This window comes from Alosa sapidissima, chromosome 23 (genome assembly GCF_018492685.1).
Source record: "Alosa sapidissima isolate fAloSap1 chromosome 23, fAloSap1.pri, whole genome shotgun sequence".
In the NCBI taxonomy this organism is placed as follows: Eukaryota; Metazoa; Chordata; class Actinopteri; order Clupeiformes; family Clupeidae; genus Alosa; species Alosa sapidissima.
In genome coordinates, this window is record NC_055979.1 from 1,370,464 (window position 1) to 1,398,200 (window position 27,737).

A 27,737-nucleotide genomic window follows, 5' to 3' on the forward strand; every position below is an offset into this window, starting at 1 on the left:
CTCTCTCTCTCTTCTATTCTCAGAAATACACTCCTTCTCAGTCTTTTTTCTCTTACACCCACTTTTCATTCCTCTCTCTCCCTCTCTCTCTATGTCTCTCTCTCTCTCTCTCTATGTCTCTCACACACACACGCACACAGACACACACACACGCACACACACACGCACGCATGCACACATATACCCCCCTCCCCTCTTCTTGTTCTGTCGGTTCAGTTCATCATCAGGTAATTAGTATTTTCATTAACTCTCTGCTATGATGAGGCTTGATCATTTAATTTTCCCTTCACAAGTCCTGACTGTCCAACTCTTTCCATAATTAACATGATTTATCCTCCCTCCTGTGCAATGAAGAGTACTTCTGCATGCTCTCTCTCTCTCTCTCTCTCTCTCTCTGTCTGCCTCTCTCTCTTTCTCAGCCTTCCTCTGTCTTTCATGAAACAGATACAGAATTTGAAAAGCACATGCCATATATGATGCAAGAAAATAATCAATGTAACATGATTTCTTGCAGCTCTGAGCATTTTTCATATACATCAGCAACACGAAACTACTCAAATTTCTGTTCAATTCCCCCCTATCTTTTCAACCCATTTTTGAAACAGCTATACTAGGATGTCAATGGTGATAGTCCCAGTCCCAGGGTTGAAGACAGGGGTCTGTGAGTCACAGAGAGAGAAAGGCAGTCTCAGTGGGATCAATGGCATCATTCTGCAGTGACACCCCTTAGGTTACAGACACCATATGCTGAAGGCAGACCATCAATACCACCCATCTGTTAGAGTTATTACATGCTAGGAGGTGCACACAGTACTGTACTGGTCACAGAAGCATTCTGCTCTCTATCTCTCTCTCTCTCTCACACACACACACACACACACACACACACACACACACACACACACACACACACTTGTTTTCTCTCTCACACATACAACATTTACACACAGACACATTCAGAAAGCACATGCACACATAGAGTAAATAGTTACTATTGTATATGAATGCATACAGCATAGTCACACACAAACCCATACAAAGATCCACATATATACACACATACACAGCCCATTCAGCTGTAAGCCCATATTACAGAATTCTTGCTGAATGCATTTCATATCAAACCCATCTCATTTCTGTCTTTTAAAGGTTGAATCAATTCTCTTTCTATTGGGCAGATCTGCAGTGTGCCTGGGCCTTGGTCGCTGTATAATCCAATCGAGCAGTGGGATCAAGTAGAAACTCCACTACACAACTACAAAGCCTTGGCGAGCCAGCCAGGGGAGCCCAGAAATGCACATAACTGATTTGATCATTAATAACGCGCCATTGATTATTGTTCTGCTGTTTAAAGGTGAAGTACTGCAGCTTGAAAAACAGCAGGGAGCTGGTGAGTTTGTACTTGAAGTGCACACACACACACACACACACACACACACACACACACACACACACACACACACACACACACACACACACACATACCACACACACACACTCACACACACATGTGCACATGAGAACAAACATCTTTTTTTTTCCAAGGGACGATTTACATTTTGGAAAGTGCATTGAATCCCTGGAGGGTGTGTATCACTTTCAATCAATGCTGACCCTGAACTTTCTTTGTACCAGGCAAGGAAAAACGATCCACAAGCGCCAGTTTTTCAAGTCAGGCTCCTCTCTGAGAGAGTCCACCTGTCTCATGCTCAATCAACTAAATGCCAAACTGTGCACCTCAGAAAGTTTTAAAGGCTCTCGTACAGTCATGTCCTCTCTAGAACAGAAAGAAAGAGAGAGAGAGAGAGAGAGAGAGAGAGAGAGAGAGAGAGAGAGAGAGAGATAAATGGATAGATGAATAAATAGAGATGGAGAAAGATAAGAAAGATACAGAGGGCAAGGGAAAAATTGACAAGAGGAAGACAACGACTAAAACAAGTTCTGAATGTTTCTGAAAACATATTGTATTTACGCATACTAAACGCACACACAAATGCTCTGAAATACCACATGCCCTGAATCCTAGAGTGTAATGTAGACAGATTAAGCTTCCTTTCCCCCTTCATTTCCCCTGTCAGCATCTTGTATGAAGCCAGCTGACAAAAGCGCAACATTTTCCCCTTACTTACTGAAATGTGTTGTGAAATCCATACAGTATGATGCTCAGCATGAATGTATGCGTGTTTGTGTGTGTTTGTGTGTGTGTATGTGTGTGTGTGTGTGTGTGTGTGTGTGTGTGTGTGTGTGTGTGTGTGTGTGTGTGTGTTTGTGTGTATGTGTGTGTGTGTGTGTGTGTGTGTGTGCAATGATGTAGACATAGCCCTAACATCTACTGTGTTATGTGAAAACAACACCATTTTGACAAATTAAGTGTAACCTCAAATATATTAATATAGACATTAATAAGTGTCAAACTTCAAGGTGATGGTGATGATGCCACTGGAACACAGGCAACATAATATACAGAGAGCATACTGGCAGCCAAAGGCGAAGCTAACCATGAAGACAGAGTGAGGGAGACAGACATTGCTGATTAGAGAAGATAAAGCAACGGAAAATACATACCAAGGGACTCATGAAAGACACAGAGATAGAGAAAGAGAGAGAGAGAGAGAGAGAGATCAGGTAGCAGAAGCAAAAGAAGAAGAGAAGTCTAGCTTGATCACCCCCCCCCCCCCCACACACACACACACACACAGCAAAACAGAAGCACGTAGAAGAGAGAGCTATCATTGTTCTACCCCTGCAGGAAACTACGGCAGCAAAATAAAAGAGGGAGTGAGCAAGAAAAACACTCACAGAGGAACAGTAAAGATAATGTTGGACGGCACATTAGAGAGGGCTGAATTAGCTGAATTAGCTGTGGCTAGCTGGGGCAGCCTAGCGTCGAGTGCTTCGTTCAGAAGCCTCCCTCCGAATGCAAAGCCTTCCATAGCCCTTTCTGCTCAGCCTAAATTATTGATGATAATTATCGCAGGGTGGGTTTCTGAGAGCGATAACAATATATTCTTGAACCAGGAAGTGAGCTGAGGGGAGAGAGGGAAAGAACAACTGCAAGAGGAAAGAGAGAGAGAGAGAGAGAGAGAGAGAGAGAGAGACCACCACTAGTGCTTTGAACTGAAATGTCACCATAGCATTTTTTTCTTACCTTTATATTTCTCTCCTGCTGCTCAATATGAAAGTCACTGGAAGTCCCTATCTTGTCATCCATGCCCATTTCTGTTAATCAAATACACATAAATGCCAGTGGTAAATGGTCCTGGGGAATGTCAATGCTGTTACTTTACACTCATGTGTGCATGGAGCCAGCTGTGTGAGTGTGTGTGTGTGTGTGTGTGTGTGTGTGTGAGAGAGAGAGAGTGTCTGTGTGTGTGTGTGTGTGTGTGTGTGTGTGTGTGTGTGTGGATCTCTGCCAGTGCTCATCAGTTGAACAGAAGCTGCAGTTCAGAAGCCAACACATTTTTTTGCATACTCAATAGCTACAACCTATCACATCTCTCTCGCTCTCTCTGTCTGTCTCAGGCTCTCTGTCCCTGTCCAGCTCCACAGAGCAGTACATATGTATGGCTTGGCATCATAAGGCCGACCAGGTGGTTGATGGCAGGCCTCAACTATGTCTGTGTGTGTGTGTGTGTCTCTCTGTGTGTGTGGTTAGTTGTGTGAGTATTGATTAATGCTGCTGTAGCCATAGATGAGTACAGGGTGAAGGTGGCTGGCTGTTCTAGGTTTTTATGGAAGACAAATTTGGCATATTTCAACACCCTGACCTACTACACACACACACACACACACACACACACACACACACACACACACACACACACACACACACACACACACACACACACACGAGATTCAGATGCAAACCCATGTGCAGGTAAAGTGTACACTGTACACTGCATGTATGTCCACCAAAGCACACACACACACACACACACACACACACACACACACACACACACACACACACACACACACACACACACACACACACACACACACACACAGCAACTACTGGGCAAAAGTAAAAGAAGTGATAAGCCCGAGCAAGAAAGAAGCACAGCAGAAGGCTCACCTGCTCTGAGGTCCAGCGGACCCGCTGTCAGACATGTGATGACTGGGAATTGACAAGTGCTTGTTAGGCTGAGCTTTTTGTTCTTTTTCTGCTTTTCCCCTCTTGTTTTCCTCTCCCTATCTCCATGCTCAACCCAAGGGAAAATAATGCACATTGCCTGGAAATTTCTTAAAGCAGGAACGGCAGGTGTGTGTGTGTGTGTGTGTGTGTGTGTGTGTGTGTGTGTGTGCGTGTATGTGTGTGTGTATGTGTGTGTGTGTGTGTGTGTATGGCTTTCTCTGAGCATCAAGTATTTACAGTCAGTATTCATATCGCAGTGTGTGAAGACAGCATGTTGACCCAGACTGATAACAACTGTGGCCTGACCCCATGGCTAAGGCTGCACAGCCTGGACACAGCAAAGTGGAACTCGTATTAGGGCCACATTTCACTGTGGAGTATTTCTGTAAAGCTGGGCAACACAGCTGCACCAATACATACTGTGTATTGTGATGATACTGACCAGTATTCCGTATATCTCAGTGTTCACACATACCCTCTGAAATGTTCTATATGTTTTGTATCTTTGCCATAATTTCACATAAAATGTTTTAATTTTGTTGACATTGAAAATACTATCTGCAGTAACATCTCGGATTAAATAGCGATCATTTTGTGCCTGCAGAGAGCGGTGCAAAGTGCTAAAAGACTGAATAAAAAACACTGGCCAGTGTGAGTCCATTTTTGTGTCATTGATATAAAAAATGACCTGAAACACCACTACAATAGATGTAGTCCAGTTAAAAGCCTACCTTGATAAACACCACTACAATAGATATAGTTCAGTTAAAAGCCTTAGCTACCTTGATAAACACCACTACAATAGATGTGGTCCAGTTAAAAGCCTTAGCTACCTTGAAAAACACCACTACAATAGATGTAGTCCAGTTAAAAGCCTTAGCTACCTTGATAAAAAGCTCATTAACATCTTCTTACTGTAGCTGAAAAAAAAAACTTGACTCAGACGTGTATTTTAGATTTAACTTGTGACCAAAAAATGCCAAATTATGAGCATAATATGCATATGTGTTGTTTTTCACATCTGTGACCTCATAGTCTCTCATGGTCTTTTAATGATTGAATTGTTAACCTGTTCAGCTGTCAGGATCACACAAACAGCATGCAAACATCATCCCCACCCCCACACACACTCTCTAAGAGAGAGAGATGCACTGCCTTCATTGATGCAGATCCTCCAGACTCAGTGAGCCAGAGCACTGTGAGGAGTGTGGGAGGAAGTGACTCTTTGCCCGGCTCCCAGTAAGAACAAAGCCTGCATGAAGAACACAGGCCTCCCCTGTAGCGCGTCTCTTCCCATCGGTTAAACCTCCATTAGACGGCCTTTCATCCCCGCCACCTCACCACACCCCACACTTCCACACACACACACTTTCTCTCTCTCTCTCTCCTACACACACACACACACACACACACACACACACACACACACACACACACACACACACACACACACACACACACACACATTACACCACTGACAGGCTGTCAAAAGCCTCTCAGCTCTCACTCTGTTGCTGAGGCAGAGAGCCATGCAGCTTGTTCGCTCCTCGCTCACACGAACAGATGTGCACAAAAACACTCACACAGTCACTCACACACATATGCATAAAGTGCATGCAGGCGCCCCACACATCAACACATGTACACACACACACACACACACACTCTCTCTCTCTCTCTCTTCCTTTTTTTTTAACTTTCTCTCTTTTCCTCCTCTCTCTCTGACTCGAAGTGGTAATGACATCTACTCTTTTTGCGAAGAAATTTACAGCTATTTAAGGTTCTGTCTGCATGTCTGCATATCAGTGCCCGAGTGGTTTGTGGGGCTGATTGGTTGGTGGGACGGTAACTCATGTCATTGCCTTGCTAGGACTCAACTGGAGCTGCACTGCACCTGCTGTATTTCAAAACACCTTGGGAGGAATTTATATTCCCTGCACTTGGCAATATAACTCCCAGCGCTTCCGCATAATGTAATGCATTTGAATGTGTGGCTGTCTATGCAGAGGGTCAACATATGCATCTGTGTCAGTGGATAATCACATCATTTCCCACTGCAGTGTTGAACATATACTACCTACCTACCTACATCAGTACAGAATTACTCAGTACATGCATATATATATATATATATAAATATAAATACACATATCATCTCTCTCTCTTTCTCTTTCACACACACACACTGTGTGTGTGTGTGTGTGTGTGTGTGTGTGTGTGTGTGTGTGTGTGTGTGTGTGTGTAATAGAGCTCTCTGAGGTGTGCCAGTGGTTGGAATTGAGAGGGAAATTAGTAAAAAAAAAATGAAAATCAAACTTTAAATGTGCAGTCTAATATTTCATTACGCATAAACTTGACCCCTCCTGACACCATTCTATTTCCCTGGGGCCATTGTGGAGTTGCCTCTCAGTTTGAGCAGATATCAGCATGCTAAGAACCACTACCCCCCCCCCCCCCCACACACACACACACACACACAGACACATCCCTCCTGCCAGCCCCATATCAACAACATTGCACAGGAGCATCATCCACTTGCTAAGCCTGACTGATTTCATGAAAAACTAATCTCCTCCTCATCACCCAGATCAAAGTCCTACCATCAGCAATTATCAGGGAAAGGAATATGATAAGCCTTGAAGAGCCTCCAGTACAGATATAATCATTTCCACATTAGAAAAGAGAAGAGGAAAAAAAGACAAAAATGCCAGCATCCTTCTCTCCTCTCCACACCTCTTTCTCTCCATCAAGTTCAAGCGGCAGAAGAGAATTGTAATTTTTCATTTGTAATTGTGTAGCTGATCTGGGCAGGAGGGCAACGAACCTTATTTCCTGTGCTGTTTTAAGAAAGAAAGAAAGACATAAAGAAAGAAAGACAGAAAAAAAAAAAAATCTGCATTTCCCCTAGCTACCGTCACTCACAAAAGATCACAACATTACTCCATTCATTTCTATTATTTCCTCCCTGCTGGTATCAAAAGAGATCATTTTCAAATTGTTCTGTTCAATCATGCCATAAGATTCCTCTCTTTCACACACACACACATACACACACGCACGCACGCACGCACGCACGCACACACACACACACGCCCCTTCACAATATCCATCTCACCTATACCAGAATTACCTGCGGATCATATAGAAGTGTTGATATAAAGTATGAGTATAAAGGCCTTCCTCATCACACAGATGAGCTGGATTAGCATTCTCAATTTCTCATCTTTGCTTCCTTTAATCTACGGTGGTAAAGTTGTGCCATTCAAATTGAACAGTGTGTTCACAGTAATTAAAACAAGCTCCAATGACTTGTCTGGTCATTCAGCTATAGTCAACATTATTTGAAGACATGAGAACAGCATACAGAAGACAAATAGTGACCCTTGTGTCAATTCTCATGTCTCAAAAATGATGTTGAATAACTGAATGGCTGGACTTAGTCATTAGCACTTGTTTCAATTACTGGGAGATTTTATGCTCACCTGCTTCTCAAATGCAATCTGGAGATTGCTCCCCCAAACTTTTCATTTTCAATACTTGCTAAACTCCAGACAGAGCAGGCTGTGGTGATGGCGTATCGGTGACTCAAGAAACCATTTGTCCTTGTTGACGGGGAGCCGCCTCTCCCAGGCAGGTAGACAGTACTCCCCCGAGTGTCTCCCATAAAACACAGAGACACAATGAAGACAGATGATTTATTAAAACCATAAAGCCCAATGCAAGCTTAAAACAATTACGCCACAGCATGGCTCCCGTCACTGCCGTGAATAAAGTGAGTAACACAAAAATGAATAGCTGCAATGCAATGTCTGATACACTGCTAAACATAATAGCATTTCTCCATTTCCACAAAGTGGATTCAAATAAGATTATCCAATCCCCCTGGTCCCTAATGGAATAGACAGGGCCTACTGGGGCTGGGGGTTTGGGACACAAATGCATTATGGCATCTTTAAGGACATATTAATGAGCTTTTCAAAGTTTCTGAACATTAATTCACATGTCGAACCACACTGGGTCTGGCAGCTCAGTTACGGGTCCTATAAACAGTGATCAGTGTCATTCTCACAGATGAAAATAAAATTTGAGCATGTAAATTTAGTTTTCTCCAAGCCTTTTACCCCCATGCTGTAACAAAATTCTATTTATGATCTGTATGTCATTTTGAGGGTAGCATACTGTGTCTTTTAGTCCAAATGGTAGACACACAAACAAAACCAATGACCTTCAGACACCAACGCCCTGTGGGCAGAAAGGATGGAGGTATTACATCGACCCTTCAAGAGGATGAACCTGAGAGAAAAACCACTGAATTTATCAACATTTCTACAATTAACAGTCAATTTGTCTCTATAGCTCCTATTTACATTTGTCAACTAGGGCTTAACACCAAAAAGCTAATCACCACTTGACCTTCAGGAAGTTAAGTGGCCTTCAGAATAGCCTAGGGGCAATAATACCTATGAGAGACTATTTCATAGTTTTGACAGATTCCGCATCACTGATTCAGTACATATTTTATAGAAAAGCAAAGGTGCTGTAGTTGTAAAGGTCAATAATAAGGAGAATATGGGTGCTATCATTAACAATTATATTTGCCATATCCAATTTTTTCCCCAAACTCCAACAAATATACAGGCCTCTTTCAATTGTACCATTGCTGCTTGGGTTAGTATGTGAGATTTAACTGCAGGGCTGATGGGTGCTTTTCCAGTGAAATGCTGTTGTGGACACAGATGCCCCATTCGTGCTTGTGCCTTAAGGAGAACCTTTCCATCTCTGAGGGTGATGAACCAGACATGCGATTTTGACTCGACTCCCACCCACGATGAAGACAAAATGCATGACTGACGTGCATCACCCCAGGCACTTCCTTCCCCTCTATGAGCTGATAACATGACGAATGAATGATCGGGGTGAGGTTGAATGAATAATGAATACATCTTTATCTGTTTCTGATCATCAGTTACGTGTGAGAACCTCTGCGAGGAGTTCAGGGCGTGTGAAGACCGGGGGAGAGTTAAGGGAGGCATCAAATATCTGCCTTGCAAATATCGTGCCTTGCGAGCAACACCTGCTGTCCTGTACAGTACGTGTTCACTGATTTAGCTGTCAACGCACTCACGCATTCAAGCAAGCAGCCAAAACCTTCATTAGCAGATTACAGATTCTAAGTGGATTCAGCTCGACTTCACATTCCCAACTCATTCACCCATCCACCATCCAGCATCCTCTCTTTTCTCCGCACTTCTTTTCTAAGATGTCCCATTTTCACACCCAGCATTGAAAGTGCTGTTTTGAACCGATGTTTTGAAACAGAAGTCAGACCTCATTCTCACCATCATGAAACAAATCAACTTCAAAAGTTTGAAAAGAACACTTTAAACGGAGCAATCCCATCACTATCACAAACAACAATGGAGTCTTGCCAGAGGAGATCGCCATGGCAGCCCCCTCATACCCTCTGGCAAGCTCTTCCACAGCATGGCCTGTGACCCGCTTCAGCCCCTCACTCTCCTGAGATGAAGACAAAGAGCCCCCTCACTCCTCTTCCTCACTGCTTTCACGGCTCCTCATCTCAGAGTCCCAGATGGGGTATGCAGTGTCCAGCTGAGAGGAGACACATAAACTGCGGCAGTGGCACCAGAGTCTCTGCAGAGCGTCCCGTAGGGACAGGGGCACACACACAGCACACCCCAGCTCATTATCCAGACCCCGAGACTGAGGCAAGACTAGACAGGAAGAGCAGCAATGTAAGGGGATGTTGGCTTGTTTAGAGGGTGCCTTGTAAGTGTTAGTGGGGCAGTTGTAAATGTGGGTGAATTATTGATTCAGTTTGGTGTGAAGGATACGAGGTTATGTGTGTGTGTGTGTGTGTGTGTGTGTGTGTGTGGGTGGGTGGGTGGGTGTTCTCATAAACACCTCTCTCTCTCGGTCTCACACACTCTGTTTCTCTCACTCACACACACACACACACACACACACACACACACACACACACACACACACACACACACACACACACAGACACTCACACACAAACTGCACACCATCCCTAATTCTATTGTACCCTCAATCTGGTTCCATGGGGGTCATTAAGGGGTTAGAGGGAGGGGTCTGTTAATCTGTGAATAATGTTTGGGATGTGTGTGTGCGTGTGTGTGTGCGCGTGTGTGTGTGAAAGGGGGTGCTGGTGTTTGTATGTATGTGCATGAGGGGTGTGAGTGGATGAGTGCGGGTATGGGTGTGGGTGAGTGTGGTGTGTTTTGTATATATCCGGGAGAGTGTGTGTCTGTGGGTGTGTGCCCAGTGCAACCCATGGAAGCTCATGTATATTTTATTTGCCACTCAGACATACGCGAGCGAAGCCGGCTGGAACAAGGGGACCTTGTGACACTTCAAAGGAAAGGCCTGGGGGTGGTTCCCTCTTGAAGCGGGCCTGAGGGGGAGGTGGGGGGCGACCCCCCTCCCCACACCTCTGTTCTGGAAGGGGCAAACTCCCCCACCCCTGCTGGGGGGCTGCCAGTGGCTCATTAACCCTTAAACAGGCCTGGCACGGTCTCTCTCTTCCTCTCTCTCTCTCTTTCATTCTCTCTCCCCTTGCTCGTAATTACACATCACTCCGTTCTATGATATTGTGTGTGTGTGTGTGTGTGTGTGTGTGTGTGTGTGTGTGTTTGTGTGTGTGTGTGAGGGGTGTATGTAGGGTGGGAAGGTGTGGTCTAAAAAAAGCTTCTAGGCACTTCTAAGTGGCATCCTTAATTGAAAAAAAAAAACAATAACAAAAGATTGCAACACTTTTTTCTATTAATTATCTGTTTAGAAAAGATAAGGTTGGCCTACAACTGAAACCATGGTGGATGGTGTGTGTGAAAAAAGTCTTAAAGGGGAATGGGTACTGTGAGACAGGCGCATTACCAAGAGTTGAAAACATTCCCCTATTAGTCCCAACTTTGCACATTTTAAAATACTGTTAAAGTAAATGCACAATATCTGCACACTTTCAGACAGAGAATAGGGCCTATGCATGATGCGTCATTTGACTCATTAACTGACAAGGGAAGTGGACACGGCCATAGGTTACCCACAAACTAGAAAAAACCCAGTTCATTACTATTTTTATAAACAGAAATGACATTTTGTGTGGACATCATACTGTTAAAAAAAACTCAATTTTTTCCCCCACTAGATTTCTGTGCATTAGCCTGCAGTTAGTACAGGCAGTGGTTTCGCATTTTGTAAAGGTCTGCTAGCCCTGCTCCTTGTTACCTTCATCCCTTCTTTTTCAAGATGTTGCTTATGTCCATAACCACAAGTATCTCTTTAGTGAATTAGCAAGCTACCACCAGAAGCTAACAAGACCTGTGTGCTCTCTGTCTCCCATGTGCATGCAAATGCACACGTATTGTAGATCTGTTTGAGTTCTTTCTATCCATTTTCCTTCGCGACCTCATCACTTCAATATTATTATTAAACTTCTATACAGGGAGTTTAGAGAGACTTAGCTGTGTCACAAAGCGATAGGTTGACTTGTAAGTCTACTATTTAAAAATTATATTCGGGCTTGTCGATGCAAGTGCCAACAAGCCAAATTATTATTATTATTATTATTATCATCATCATCATTATTATTATGGTTGTTGTTTTGTAGACATAGTAGCATGTGTGTGAAACCAGTAACCTCAGTTACTCTACCAGATTCTTTGCACTATGCTATTCCATTGAGTGTCCCAAAATACATTTCCCATTTTACATGCATAACAATCAAAATGACAAAGTTTGAGTCTGGTTAGTGAGAGGGTGAGAGAGAGAGAGACGACAGAGAGAGAGAGAGAGAGAGAGAGAGAGAGAGAGAGAGAGAGAGAGAGAGAGAGAGAGAGAGAGTCATCTATCTGGGAAAATGGACACGTTTAATTGCGGTAACCTGCAGATTGAGCTCAATTTTCTCAGTCTCACGCCAGGCTTCGTTAGCCCACCGCTGCCGATGCTAATGTCTCAGCAAATTAATTATGCTAATCAGACACGCCCAGTGGAGCAGTGCAGCCGATTAAACAAATTAAAACAAACAGCGTTGTGTTAACACAGGCAGCTCACACGGGAACAGAAAGAGAGAGGGAGAGAGAATAAGAGAGAGAGAGAGGAGGGATCACTTGTTTCCTCTTTTCTTTTCCATCCCTTTCACTCCTTTTTTCTACCTTCACTCCGCCTTTTTCAACCAAACCTCCCCCTTTTTCTAGCATTTCTTTCCCTCTCCATATCTATCTCTCATCTCATCCTGCTCCTTCTCTGTCCTTGTTCTATCTCTCCAGAAAATTATCGTGCCTCTCATATTGTCAGCGGATCACGGTATCGATCACTGGTTAGACTGGAGGACTCCATAAGGACACATATAAACCAATAGTGCTCCGATCATGACCAATAGGGATCAATATTAGCATTAACGCTCTGACAGATATTAGCTAGCACAATCAATATCAGCTGCACTACTTGGTGCTAGGTGTGTGTTCTGTGAACATGTACAAGTTGGAACGGAAGACTTCTGTCAAATATAAAGCACAGTGGATTATCAGCTTCTGCTTCAACCCCACCCTGTTCCACTTATGGAGTTTTAGCATGGCACATTTGCTTCTGTTGTTCCTCTCAGTGTCACAAAAAAAACTGCAAGAAAATGTTTTCAGCAAGGAGTTCCAGTTTCAGAAGTTTTTTCCCCCACCAAGCGTGGATGATCTGTCAGAAGCGAGACGGTCTGGGCTGACTGCCGAGGAGAGAGACAAACGCTGCTGAGACTCTAACCTCCGTGAACCGCCCCGTCTTCAGTAGCTCACTGGCTGGCTGTGACTTTCAAGGCAGAGGGGGAAAGGGAGAACGAAACAAGAACAGCCACAATGGGGTAGTCAATACCGGGCTGTTGCCAAGGGTATTTGTTGTCACAGCAACTGAAATATGACCCCCCCCCCCACCCCCTATCCCCCACTCCACCCCACCCTACTCCTGCTTCATTCTCAGGTGTGTCTGGGATGCACAATGGAAAGAAGGGAAGTGTCTCTGATCCAGTCAAGTGGCCAACAAAGCTCAAGTCCAATGGAAGTCCCTGCTATCATCACTGTTTGCAACATCAGTTTTGCCTTTATGTGTCTGATAAACCCTGATGGTGTTCACACAACAGCCTGAATGCAATGCATATGTACTCATTTAGCAGAGATTGTCATTTTTAAGTGACTTACAGTAGAGATACACATTTGTATTGATAGCCTACATGTTCTCTATGGGAATCAAACTTTTGGTGTTCATGCTCTACCTTTTGATCCACAGTATTGGTTGGATATTGTAGGTCTTGGATATGATTTCTTATCTACATCTGCGTGCATATAAACCAGTGGATTATGTTTTACCTGACCATTCCAACTGTAGCCCAAAGTGGCTGTCATCAGAATGATCTAGCTATTTATTGAATTCACACTGGCTTGACATGCTCACTTCAATGATAAATCAAACTCACGGTCGCAGTCACCATTGTCAGAGGCACGAAACTCAATTTCGATTCTTCATTATGTGCAAACAAGACGCTTGGCTTCATATCCGTCATGGAGTAAATTAGAGGAACATAATCGCAGACGTGGATTCATTTTTCCCATATGAATATTTGATGGGCGTGATTACACCAGAGAGACCAGAGAGAGAGAAAAGAGAGAGTGAGAAAGAGAATCAGAGAAAGAAAGGGTCTCATTAGATTTGAAAGGAGACCTATCTAGCTTTGTTCTTCCGCATGCTGATATGCACCCGTCTCGGATGAGAATGAATTGATTTACAGAAACGTGCAGGGATCCACATATCTTTACAGGGCTGATGGCCAAGCACCTGTGATGTACACAGTAATGCACACCAAATTCACACAGACTCCCCGATCAAGCCACTCAAACACGGGAGAAGGAGATCCCTGGGGTGGGGGTGCCCTGCTGGCCAAACAGGGGAAGTGTGACATTCAGACCATGCAGCGTTATTCTGGTGTCAAGTTTCGGGTCACCTGAGAAGTGGCTAATCAAAGGTGGACACTGGACACTGTCCTAGGACAGAGAGCCTTGAACAGTGAGCAATATCGCCTTATAAAAAGGAAGCCTTTTTGCATAACACTATATCAGCAACAGCATAAGCATAGGGGCCTTGATACACTGTGGAAAGAGCATTTCTTTTGCATGGCTTGACAGAGTACCTGAGGTGTTTACGCTACATGCCACCCCTGTGATTTTTTGTTATCGGTCTGTTTGTTTGAATGAAGAAGTGGTAGTGATGGTGTAGAATAATGCAATGCTCTGTGTTGTTTAGTGGGAGTAATCAATATCCCCCAGCACAACAGTGTGAGTTGCTGTTAATAATGCATATGGCCCCGGCCATGCGATACGGCTGGGAGGCCTGGAGCCTGCTCACCTGGCGCGAGCGCTAGGCGTCTTATTTTAGGCCCGGCAGCTAACTCACAACACACGCCCCAACGAAGGTAACCATTCAATAAACTGCACTGTTCTTTCCTGCCCGTACACACCTCCCTCATCGACCGGCATCTGAAAATGCATGTTGGGCAAACAGAGAAACAGAGAGAGAGAGGGAGAGAGAGAGAGAAAGTTCTATTGGAGAAAAATATGGATGAAAAGAGGGATCAAGAGGAAAGAAGGAGAGGAGTGGAGAAGGACGGACAGCAAAAATGTACAGTGGTGGTTAGAACAATTAGAAGAAAAGATGAGATTACAAGAAAAGGGAGAGTGAGAATAAAATTGAAAAAAACAAGAGAGCCAAAACATAACAGTGAGCATTTTCTGCCAGCCCTGGGTCATGTGTTAAACCAGTGATGTGTGTGTGTGTATGTGTATGTGTGTGTGTGTGTGTGTGTGCGTGCGTGTGTGAGTCTCCCGCATTGTTGTTTTATTAATGTGTAACAATTTGGGCGCAATAAACAGCAAAGACAAAAGAGCAGTGCAGGGTCCTTTAAAGTCCACACCAGGGCATTTTTCCCAGAGAAATATGACATTGCCTGAGCTGCTGGAAATTAAAGAGACACTGGAAGACATCCAGGAGCCTTGCAGTGTGTAAATTGCCCTCACTTGCACTCTGGTTTTATTCTCAACTCTTTTTTGTGCTTTGTGACATGTGTGGGTGTGTGTGTGTTCTTGGTAATTTCTATAAACACGAGTGTGTCCAAATGTGTGTGTGTGTGTCTGTCTGTCTGTCTCTGTGTGTGTGTGTGTGTTATGCTCTTTCTGACTGGGGGTGTTAAGGGCCACAGCAGTAACAGCTGTGGTTCTGGGCTGCTCGGCTGAAATGAATAGATTATGGGCGGTAATTAGACGTGTGCTGAAATCAATGCGCTTGTGGCAGTGGCCTGCGGGCGCTTGGAGCCACGGCTGCCACGGAGGAGTCGCCCACTGCTGCCAGACAGGGGAGCACCGCACTCCTCAGGAGACCCAGCGACAGGCCAGAAAACACTGATGAGGGAGGAGAAAGAGAGAGAGAGAGAGGGAGAGGGAGAGCGGACACAGGATGGAGGGATACAGAGGAGTTCATTCCTGCACTCTGGTACATAATCAGAGCAGTCCTGCATGTTTTCATGGATAGCAGTGTCCTGTTCTGTTGTTCTTGTTTCTCTTTATCCTCTCTCTCCCTCCATTTTCATTGTTTTGATGACTGTGTATGAATGGTGGTTGTGTTATAGTTGCTGTGTATTGTGTATTAACTCTTTTAAGATGGCTACTTTAAATCTCTTTCATTCTCTTGTATGTGACACTTACTGAAGCATTGATGTGCCTGTGCTTGCATGTGTCTTAGGGTTTGTGTGCATGTCTATGTGTGCGTGTGCAATGGAGGTTATGCATCTGTGAATCTGAAGCTGCACACACACACACACACACACACACACAGTGTGTGCTGAACATGTCAGCCTAGAGTGATAAACCACCCCTAAACACCCTTGAGCTATGTCCCCCTCTCCTCTCCCTCTGTCTGCTCCGCTTCTCCCTCTCCATCCCTTCCCCTCTCCATGTCTCCCCCACTCTTTCCCTCTCCCTCCACCCCCACTCTCTTCTTTCCCTCTTTTTTTTGATCAGTCTGTGATCTCAGTAATAAAGCACGGTGCTCAGATCCCTTTGATAATCAACATATGCTCATGTACGCTTCCAGCCTGATGAGGTGATCCTGCCTTACAGGCCTTAAGCTGCACAAAAAATAGGCTTTGACATAGGCACCTCATTTGTCTGTAACTATTAATGCTTTTCTCTCTCGCGTGTGTGTGTGTGTGTGTGTTTGTGCATGTATCTGTGTGTGTGTGTGTGTGTGTGTGTGTTTGTGCATGTATCTGTGTGTGGTGTGATGCCTGGTGGGAGGAAGAGGTGGTTGGGACCACAGAATGATGTAATGGCGATGAAACACTTCACATGCAGATGTACGGTCATGGGAAAATGGAGTGTCACTCTCAATTCTGTCCTCCTGTGTAACCATCGTGTGCTGCTTCTGCGTAACACATAATTACACATCCAACATGGCACAATGCACAGTGATGCTTACAATAACTTGCTGTGGAGAGCTGGAAGCTGTTACAGTATCTAAAGTGTGGCTATTACTATGTTAATATAAATAGCAAGTAATCATTATTTTGATGGTTAAGCAGAAGGTTGTGTGAATGGAAACAGCTTTGTTTTCCTGAATTAAATCTGAGATGGAGAGTGCCAAGTTCTGATGAGGCTGGCCTGGGGATGACTTAAGAATTATGTAGGATTTGAGATATCTTGAACACACCATTACGTAAGTGACGATGCTCTTTTGGTATGCATGCAACATGCAAGCTGTAGTGGATATTGGGGCAACACAAAGCATGTCAACCACACCAACATTGTTATTTCTTCTTCATTGTTCTATCTCCTGGTAATATTTGAATGTTTAAATGTAATATTTGAATGTATCTTAAATACTTTTAGGCCCTTTAACATGGCTTGCACACATTCTTTACCTCCATATGACAACTCATCTGACTTACCTGACACCCCTAATCTCCAACACACACACACACACACACACACACACACACACACGCACACACTACACACACACACACACACACACACATACACACTCAGTCTAGAAAATCTTCCCAATCCTGGTGAGTGACATCAGAAATGTGAGTGAGTGTATTTGCACAAGAAATTGACTCTAAAACACCTTTTAATGGAATGTATGGATGCTGAGCAGGCCAGCAAATCCACCCTGTTTACACAGTCTTAGGACACCAGACTGAAATAAACGCTCTGAACTCCTTTTACCCTGCAACCCATTATTTAAACCTGGGCTGAATATGAAATCATTAAGGATGGGTCACACATTTTTGGGGGCCCCAGCATGCATCATGGAGTGGCTAACATTATTCATACATCATGTCTTTCAGCAGTGATTGCTTAGGATTCTGCTAAAGGTAAATAGGGGTCGTGTTCATCAGTATCTTCCACACACACACTGATACATGCTGATGACTTCATCATTGAGTTACACATTTAGGATTTCATTTAGATGAATGGAGATTTATTTGTGGTACATTATTTGAATTGGAAATACTGTGTATATACATAATCACTAACAAGCATTCAACAAAATGCTTTTTCTAAACTCTTAACATAGCAACACACCAACATCAATTAGCCAAAAAGCTATTTTTCTTTTCAAAACCACATTTTGTTCATTATTTTGTTTGTTCATTCATTATGTTTGTTCATTCAGAAAAGATCCTATTTCTCACATTTATATGTGGATCAAATATCTCCTCTGGTGTTACAGTAATGAAGAGATCTCAACAGGGTCAAAACTGTGCTATGTTATCACTATGTAAATGTTTACACATTTCAGTATTATTAATCATCTGTTTCTCTCTCAAGACAACTTTCGTGTTTAGGGGTGCGGTACAAATTCATAATAAAGCGTGTTACTTACTATACTATACTACAGTATATTGTGACAAGCCTGTGACAAGAACACTGCCCAAAGATGTTGTGGAGAGTGGTGGATATGTCATGTTTTTTTCAGTTATGGTAGAACTTTACAATACAATGTCTCATTCTTTTAAATTGTCACCCCTAAATAATTTTAGGAGAAATATTGGTGATTATGGAAAGTAATACAAATTATATGAAAACACAAAGTATAAGTAAGTATATACTCTTTTGATCCCGTGAGGGAAATTTGGTCTCTGCATTTATCCCAATTCGTGAATTAGTGAAACACACACAGCACACAGTGTACACACAGTGAGGTGAAGCACACACTAATCCCGGCGCAGTGAGCTGCCTGCATCAACAGCGCTGCTCGGGGAGCAGTGAGGGGTTAGGTGCCTTGCTCAAGGGCACTTCAGCCGTTCCTACTGGTCGGGGTTCGAACCGGCAACCCTCCGGTTACAGGTCCGAAGTGCTAACCAGTGGGCCACGGCTGCCCCCTAAAAAGGGGGATGCAAAAGCTCCTATTTTTTACCTTGAACTGTAATTGGGAGAAGAAGAAAAAACACACCTGGCTAATGTCTCCAATTTGGAGTCAGCTATGGTTGGTCTATTTTAAACAAATGTCTAAATGTTTCAATAATCTGTTCATTCAAAACTGCTTAACAGGTGTACAGTATCTGCAGGTGTTACCTGCAACACATCATTGTGGCTTACAGGGGTTAAAATGGAAGTGAAAAGGTATTTAACTGAACCAACTTGTGAGGCATGTTCCTGAGCTGTCTGTGAGACTTGTGAGACACGTCCTCCTAATGGCCTAAATAGGCTGCGATGTTTCTGTCTAACAGGTCAAACATGGATTGACAGGGTCGCCATGATAGACATCCTGATCACTGTGGGATTTCCCTGATCATTCATCTTTCATCCAGTAGGCCTAACTAGTCTGAGATGCTGCATAGGCCTATGTAAGCATGTGCCTGTTCATGGGTATGAAACCATAGCTCAGCCTTCAAGCAGTCTCTGAGTGTGTGTGTTAAAAGTGATGCTTGAGAAGAGACTGTCAATGATGGAAGGTGCCATTCACACTGTATGAGTGATGCTTCAATGAAGTGAGGACTGTACTGAGGTTTGTGCTTGGGAATGCACTTTGGCACCACATGTGTGTCTCTCTCTGTGTGTGTGTGTGTGTGTGTGTGCGTGCACACTCTTCTTATCTGTGCATGTGTGCAAGTGTATGTCAGTGTGCAAGGCAGAGTGTCTATGACTGTTTGTGTATTGTAAGTGTGTGCATTTGTGCTTTTGTGTGTGTATTTGTGTGCGTGTGAGTGAGTTTTTTTATCTTCTGAATGACATCAAAAGATGAACACAAACAGAGCCTGTGGCTTCATCTCAGCACCTCTGTCTCTCTCTCCCTCTTTTTCTCTCTCTGTTTAAAGCTGCCTCACAGATAAGGGTGAGGGAGGGAGGGAGGAAGAGGGGAAGAGGAGCAAGAGAGAATAAAAAGAGACATAAAGGAAAGGAGAGGGTGAAAGGCTGCGCATATGAAAGTAACAATATTTAAAAGCTCAGAAGCTGTTTTTTGAGCTCCTTGTGTGTGTGTGTGTGTGTGTGTGTGTGTGTTAATGATGTGTAAAAAATATTTGTGCTTGTGTTGTGTGTGTGCGTGAGTATGACTGTGTGCTTGTTTGAGAGTTTACCACTATGTTGTACTGAGTGTAGGTGTGTTTGTTTATGAATGAATAAAAGTGAGTATGACTACGTCTTCATTGTTCATCCCCCCCCCCCCCCCAGTGCTGCCAGTGAAGGCACTACACGGCCCAGCCTGTCCATGTTCAAACCTGGACCAGGTATACATCATCTCTCACACACACACACACACACACACACACACACACACATACATACACACACTTACTGTACATACAGACACATGCACACACACTCACATGATGTGGGTCTGTAAGCTGAGGAGCGTGTCAGTGTATTGCTGGCCCAGACTGCAGGCTCTCAGGTTGCCGGGGCCTGCTCCACATCGCCTCCACAGTGTCAGGTGACGGCACTGTGCTGATACAGAGGATCTACACTATTTTCCCCCTTTCTTTATCCATTATCATTGTTTCTTTGTATATGTATTTGAGCCTGGGCATTGGGTGCAGCCATAGAGGATGTACGGCACTCTTGTCTGACACATGGCATGGAACTCAGCAGTATACAAGCACTAGGGGCCTGGCTTCAACTTAGATCAGTGTCAATTATTGGGACTAATCTGACAGTCAACACGTTCCAGCTAGGCTGAGGCACACGCAGGGTTAAAAAGCTTACCGCCAGTCGTTTCTGCTTTCAAGCTGTCAAAAAGGACAAGGTGACAGGGCGGGGGAGAAAGAGAGAAATTGAGAAAATGGGGGAACATTGAATAAAGTCTGTAATATGGAGGAAACTTAAAGAAAGACACTGGAATTCAAAGAAAATAACAGAGGCGAAGGGACAGCGAGGAGCCGGATGAGAGAATGAAACAGAGGGAGAGGAAAGGGAGGAAAAGTCTGGTTTGGTTAACAACAGAAAATAAAATATGTGCCTGCGTGTGGAGGAGATTCATGCGCTCAAATAAACTCAGGCTTCTGAATTTTTAATTGGGGAGGTCCTAATTACGGTCATCAGACAGTGCTCCTAAACACATTCCACTTCTTTTTTCCCTTGCCTCCCCTCCTCCTCTCCTCCCCTCCATCTCTCTCTCTCTCTTCCTCTTTCCCTCCATAGCACCACCCCTCTCTCCTTTTCCTGCAGTTTCTCGCAGACTGGCCCCAGCCCTCAGCGCTGGTGTGAGCTTCCATTTCATGAATATTTGATGAAAATGGGCCAGGCTGCATCAGCTGCGCATCGGCAGCACCAAGCGCCGACCCCATTACGCATGCTGCTGTCTTACGAGCGGCTGCATTAGCCGGATGACAGAAAGCCGGGGTGCTGTTGCTTCTGCTGCTGGTGGTGGCGGTGATTGTTGGGTGGGTGAGTGGGTGGTGGAGGCGACGGGTGGAGGTGTGCTGGTGGTGCTAGAGGCGGGGGCTCATCAGCCTAGGCCCTGTCGATTGATGCTATTAGATGGTCGAAAAACACTTGGGTGTGAGCCATAATTGAGCTGACACTAATAATGAAACCAGATAGTGCCTGTGTGCCGTCGGCAATATGCTAAGGATATTGATGCCGCTAATAATTCTAGGAGACTTGGACGGGATTGACTGAGGGTGGCTGGGCTGAGCTGAGTAGGCTGGTCTATGCAAGGAAAGGAGGAAGAGAAAAAAAGACCCTTTCAAAAACATCCTCTAAATTACATCCACGCCTCTACTCTTCGGGCCCACCGTTTTCCAAATGTTGACTAATAGGACAATCTCCTCCTCGGCCCAGAAAAAAAGAGAACAATTTAGGGGCAGGCAAGTGCCAGAACCTCTCTAATATGTGAAGTTATTTTTCCTGCAAATTCGACTTAGAGATAAAGACTGAAGTGAAAAGGGGCCATTACTACCGAGGACTACATGTATTTTTTTCCCTTTTTGTTGGCGGCCAACGTGACAAATCGGACAAATTCAAAAATTTCTGTTGTTCATCATTATTTCACCGCAAATGTACTTAAAAAATACATGCATGCTCAAGGGCTGGAATATCTCTCACCCATCATCATGCCAACGCTTGTTTGCCCGTTTGGACGGAGATCTCACATTGCTGCCTGTGAAAAATGACTACAATAAGTTGGTATGCTAATGCAGCCTTAGTGGTTCACCCTTAAACGCTAGCACAACCCACACAAACAGCCATCTGAGAGCCCATGTAGGGAAATTTGCTCGGAAAGCTATGAGGGAAATCTCTAGAGACTCTCAGACTATGGGCCCTGATGAAATAAATCTAAATAAATAAAACATATTTCTCTAATATCTCCAGCTCGGCCAATTTATAGTTCATCAGCACAGTTTGGCAGAGGAGGGTGCCATGTAAAATTGTTTATTCAGTGTAAGGACATATAATAAAGCCCCAATCTACTCCAAATTGTCAGCTGCACTACAGCAATACACTGGTATTTACTTAGACCAAGGACTATCAACAGGATATCAATATTTTTGAACTAAGCTCAATTCTCTCAGAGATATGAATAAAATGCTCAATCTTTTTCAAGCAGTCTTTAACAACGCTGAAATATAATTTCATAAAACCCAATTTTATCAATCAATGTAATCAGATAAAATTGGTTATTGGCAAATTTGGCAACTCCATTGCTCTCATAGGGACAGACCAAAAACATGGCAAATTACACAAGATCCCCCGCCCACACGCACAAACCATACACACACAAACCATATACACACTTACACATGGTGGAAGCTATGTGGCGTGCAGTGTCCCAGCAGTGGTGAGTGGGTGGATGAGGGCCAGAGGTGGCTGTAAGCTGGTGAGGTGGTGGCTCACACAAACCCTCTCATCGCTCCTCTCAGACAGCCTCATATCAGAGGCGGCTAACTATTCCCCTCAGACCAGAGACTGCAAGCCAAAGTGGAAAACCCTCACCAGTTGTCTGAAACACACATATGCACACACACACACACACACACACACGCACGCACGCACACGCACACGCACACACACACACGCGCGCAGACTGCCACCACTGTGGCCTCTTGTCCTGCCTCACCTCCACCCCACAAATCAGCCGCCTCTCCAACCCCCACACACCCCTGGCCCCTGGGGGCACTGCTCTTATTACCCATGCAGGGGCGTGAGTGGGGGGAGGAGGTAGTCAGGGGGCACCCCAATCTCAGACATGAAAGGAGGAACCAGGACTGGCTGGGATGATTCTACCACTCTCAGGGGAGAGAGGGCTAGAGACAGAGAGAGAGAGAGAGGGAGAGATGAGGGAGAGAGAGAGTGGAGGCCACAAAAGGCAAGAGGCTTAATAATGACGGGCCTCAACCCTCTGACTGCCAGCTGAGAGGAGGAGGACCCGAGGGAGAGCAGGCAGCCCGAGGGGGTCAGGGTCCCTGGTGGCACTGGTGGGGTGTGTGTGTGTGTGTGTGTGTGTTTGTGTGGTTGGGTGGGGGGGTCTTTTAGGGGGTGTTAGAGGTGGAAAGGGTTATGGTAGGATGTCCATTGACAGCTGAATGATCACTGAAATCTTGAGGTAATTTACAGGGCAGCACCCCGGAACAGTGTGGGTCTCAAAGGACACGGCTCACCCCATTTGTAGAGCAATGTCCTGCGACACACACACATAATTATTTGGGCTGTTCTACTAGTGTGTCTGTTTGCCATTTGCCTGGGACATTTACAGGGGATGTGGAAATAAATGAAAAAATGGCTCCTGAGTTTTTAAAGAAAATGGTTTTAGGAAATTAAGAAATGGATTTTTCAGTGGAGCAAGTCCTGATCTGTAACCCATAAAAACACCAAAGTGCTGGGAGAAACACACATACACGACACAGATAAACACACACACACACACACTCAGGAGCAAATGAAGGGGATGAGGTAGATTAAGCTCTTCCGCTGGCCTCTAAGGACAGGCAGGCACAGTGGTGCAGGAGACAAACAAGCCCAGCCTAAGCCGTTAATGGGCAAACACGAGTCCACAGCTCATCACAAGGCCCTTCCACAGACAGTGAGAGAGAGCGACAGAGAGAGAGAGAGAGAGAGAGAGAGAGAGAGAGAGAGAGAGATGGGGGGTGGTGGACTGAGCCTTTTGTTTGAGGTTATATTGCAGGACACTTGAGGCAATGAGCATGATGTCATTATGAAAAAGAGAAAAAGAGCCTTCTAACAGATGTGCTCAGGTCACACAGAGATGTATAGATGCCCTCACACATACATGCACTCATACATGCATATACACTCACACTCTCACGCACATATACACGCACTTAAAAAAACACACACACATTTATTGCATCTGGCCTTTCAGCATTACCCTAAGTGAATTTTAGGTGGGGGTGGGGGGGGGGGGCACATGCGTCTAGCACACACCTCCATGATGTTCGGATATGATGGATTTCCATCTCTCTCTCCAGCCTCACCCCCTGAGCCCCCCCCAGCTCACCCCAGCCCACCTCTAAAACTTCACTTAATAATTCATTAGGCTGGTCACACTGTAAGCACTCCACTGGTGTAAAAATAACGGCGGAAAAAGGCAAAAAAATGGGTGGGGGGGTGGGGGGAGCGGCACACGGCGGCGCTACTGCTAAGCTAAGTTTTGTGCGATTCTGCCTTGTGGCAGGGGAGAGGTGCGCGTTGTCAGCGCTGCATTGCGGAGGCCACCTCTAATTCGGCCGGACAGGGGGAAGTAGAGTAGAAGGCTCCTGTCAGCTTCGAGCTCCTGCTCCCTTGATTTGCATCAAACTTTAATAGCCAGCTTTCAGAAATTCCACCACCACTTTCCTCTTCACCCCTTTTTTGTCATATTTTTTTCTTTCAAAAAAGAAAAAAAAAACAGCGACTCTCCCCTTCTCGTCAGTCCTCCAAAATAAATAGCAATGATATACAATAAAACCTTAACGAAAATTATTTATGTCCAAATCTAAAATGCGAGAAAATGATACGCGCCACAGATAGGGGCATGTGTTTTCAACAGCGGAGGGTACACTTAGGGCTCCAACACTCAGACAGTCTCAGGATCACCACAACACTCCCAGTCTGTGCTGAAGCCTCATGTTCCATCAGTAAGTCCTATCAGCTCATAAGGAACATTCTGCAGATGAGGCAGAGGACAGAACCATAACAGCCCTAACCCCCTAGAATGCTGAACTTAGAACTGGGATGTTGAGAGTCTCATTGTCTCATGAACATGGTTATTATCATTAAGAACAAAGGTCAGAGCAATGGCACACCAGTCGATATTGAATAGTCCCCCCCCCCCCCCACACACACACAATTTTCTTCATTTTGTGTGTCTGTATTTTCTGTCTGTATTTAACTCTCTGTCACACACACACACACACACACACACACACACACACAGTGGAACAGTGGAATTGGTGCCATGGAAGATGGTGCCATTCTTTATTTGGGTACGTGTCCCCTCTTTCCATCGAGGGCACAGACTAACATTTGCATATTCATTGAGACATCAATTATTTAACGTTCACCACACAATGCGTTTGTGCATCCTCCGTCCGATTGCTGCTCATGCTGAACTTGAATGTTATGTGCCTTCCACACAGAAATGCATGAGATTTTGGTTGCATTTAATACATTTAATTTTAGAATAAACTTGCAAGGTAGGTTTAATCAAAGGATTGCACAGAAGATATTGTCTGAAATGGGTAAAATATTCAGTTGTTTCTTGTTCATGAGTTCTATTTTCATGAGCATTTGTGAATTAGTGGTGCTTAGTTTAAGATGTCGATTTAATTTAATTTTATATGATCGAATCGAATGATGGAATATTTATTTAATAATATTAATATATAAAATAATAACAATAATAATAATAATAATAATGATAATAATAATAATAAAAAAGAAGAAGAAGAAGACGAAGAAAGAACAGGAGTAATAATAATACTTGTAATTATAGTAATACTAAAGTGTTTCTTTTATAATTTACTGTATACAACTACGGTATCTAGTTCAGTCAGACTACAGGTAACATGGCATACATAATTTACAATTATGCATTATGCATTTACATACTAAACACATTTTTAAAAACAATGGATAGAATACAGAAAGGATTTATTTTGAACATAACATCCTTATCCCAGAAATGTCTAAAAGTACAATATTCTTATGTTTTCAAGAATATTATAGTATTTGTAGTCACACACAAACATCATGGCAATCCATACACCCCCCCCCCCCCCCCCCCACACACACACACACTCTCTCTCTCTCTCATATATATATATATATATATATGAGTGAACACTACTGCCTAGTCCTCACTGCTGCGATGCCAGTGCCCAGCTCTGCCCATGTGTTGCTGGAGAGGAGTCTATGTTCCTCACCCCTGCCCCCACACCCTAACCTCACCACATCACATCGTAGCACACCTCCTGATAGCCCACACCTCCTTACCTCGCCGCTTCATCTATCTCTCCCACATCTTTCTCTCGCCCTCTCTCTGTCTCACTCTCTCGCACGCACCCAAGCTCTCTTAAAGACACGCGCACCCACACACACACACACCCACACACACACACACACAGACTAGCTCAGGCACACAATAGCAACACCTTTCAGCAGAACGGAGTGCAGAATAGATGACCGCACTTACTTCAAATGTCCCGTGAAGACCAAGGAGAAAGGGGGGGGGAGGAAAAAAGTTCCCCCAGAATTCCTGCCCCCCTCTCCTCCTCATCATCTTCCTCCTCCTCCTCTTCTCCGCTTCCTCCTCCTCCTCCTTTTCTCCTCTCCAACCCTCCTTTCCTCCAGCTCAGTTCGGACACCCAGCATTTCAGCCGGCAGAGAAGGCAGATAGGGGCCGGGCTGATTTACTCCATGGAACATGCCTTTCCCGACGTTCCCATCTTTCCTGATGTTCCAAGCATTCCCAATGTGTTAAGCCGGTGATCTAACAGCTGAGTTTTGCGTTTCTTTCCCCTTCTTCTTGAGAACTGTCTTCCCATTTTCTTGACACACACAGACACACACACTATTGTGCACACACACACACACACATACGCACACGCGTTGCATGGTACACACACGCGGATTGCCGAGCTCACACTGCATCTGGTTGCCAAAGCAAAAGCACAATCAATATGGTAGAGGGGAGCGGTATTTTATGATTGGAGAAGTTGTTGTGTTTTTGGTGGTGAAATTCATTATTTAGTATCTGAACCTTCAGCAATTCACTATCATTTATTCATAAAGTCCCTTTTTGCCAGGAGGAAATGGATACAGCTGGAGAGAGAGAGAGAGAGAGAGAGAGAGGGAGAAAGAGGGAGAGAAAGAGAGGGGCAGAGAGAGAATCAGAGAGTTAGAGGATGATAAGGAGAGGGGGATACTGAAAAAGAGAGGGAGAGAAGAAAAGAGAGGAATAAAGAGAACACAGGGGGTTCCACAGCTGTGTAGGGTGGATGGACAGATGAATGGATGGATGATATTGATCAGGTAGCATCTTTAAAAATAAAAGAGGAGAGGGGAGGGGTTGTATGGGGTGCAGGCTTATGATATTATTCACCCACTTTCCCTTTTTTCCTGTCTGTGATTGACAGATGAAAACCTTTTGCATGGCTGCGAGGCGGAGGCCTTGAACATCAGAGGCACGGGAAAGCTAAAGAGATGCTCTGACACACCCCACACACATGCATATACACACACACACACACACACACATGCACACACACACACACCCACACCCACACACACATGCACACACACACACACACACCCCCACACACACACAGACAGACACGTTCAAAATAGTCATTCAAGGGAATGTTTGTTTGGCTGCAAAAGAGGGAGAAAACACACCACGCACCAGTTAAGCTGCACGTTCAGCTTCGGAGGGATGTGTGAAAGTGTCTGATTTAAGTTAAAAGTTTGTGTCTGCATCTCACTCTTAGGCAGTTACTTGAGAACAGAGGGTAAGGCTGCCCTGAGAGTACTTAAAGCTTACAGGCAAAATAGAAACGACTCCAAATCCCTGTCAATGCTTACATCTT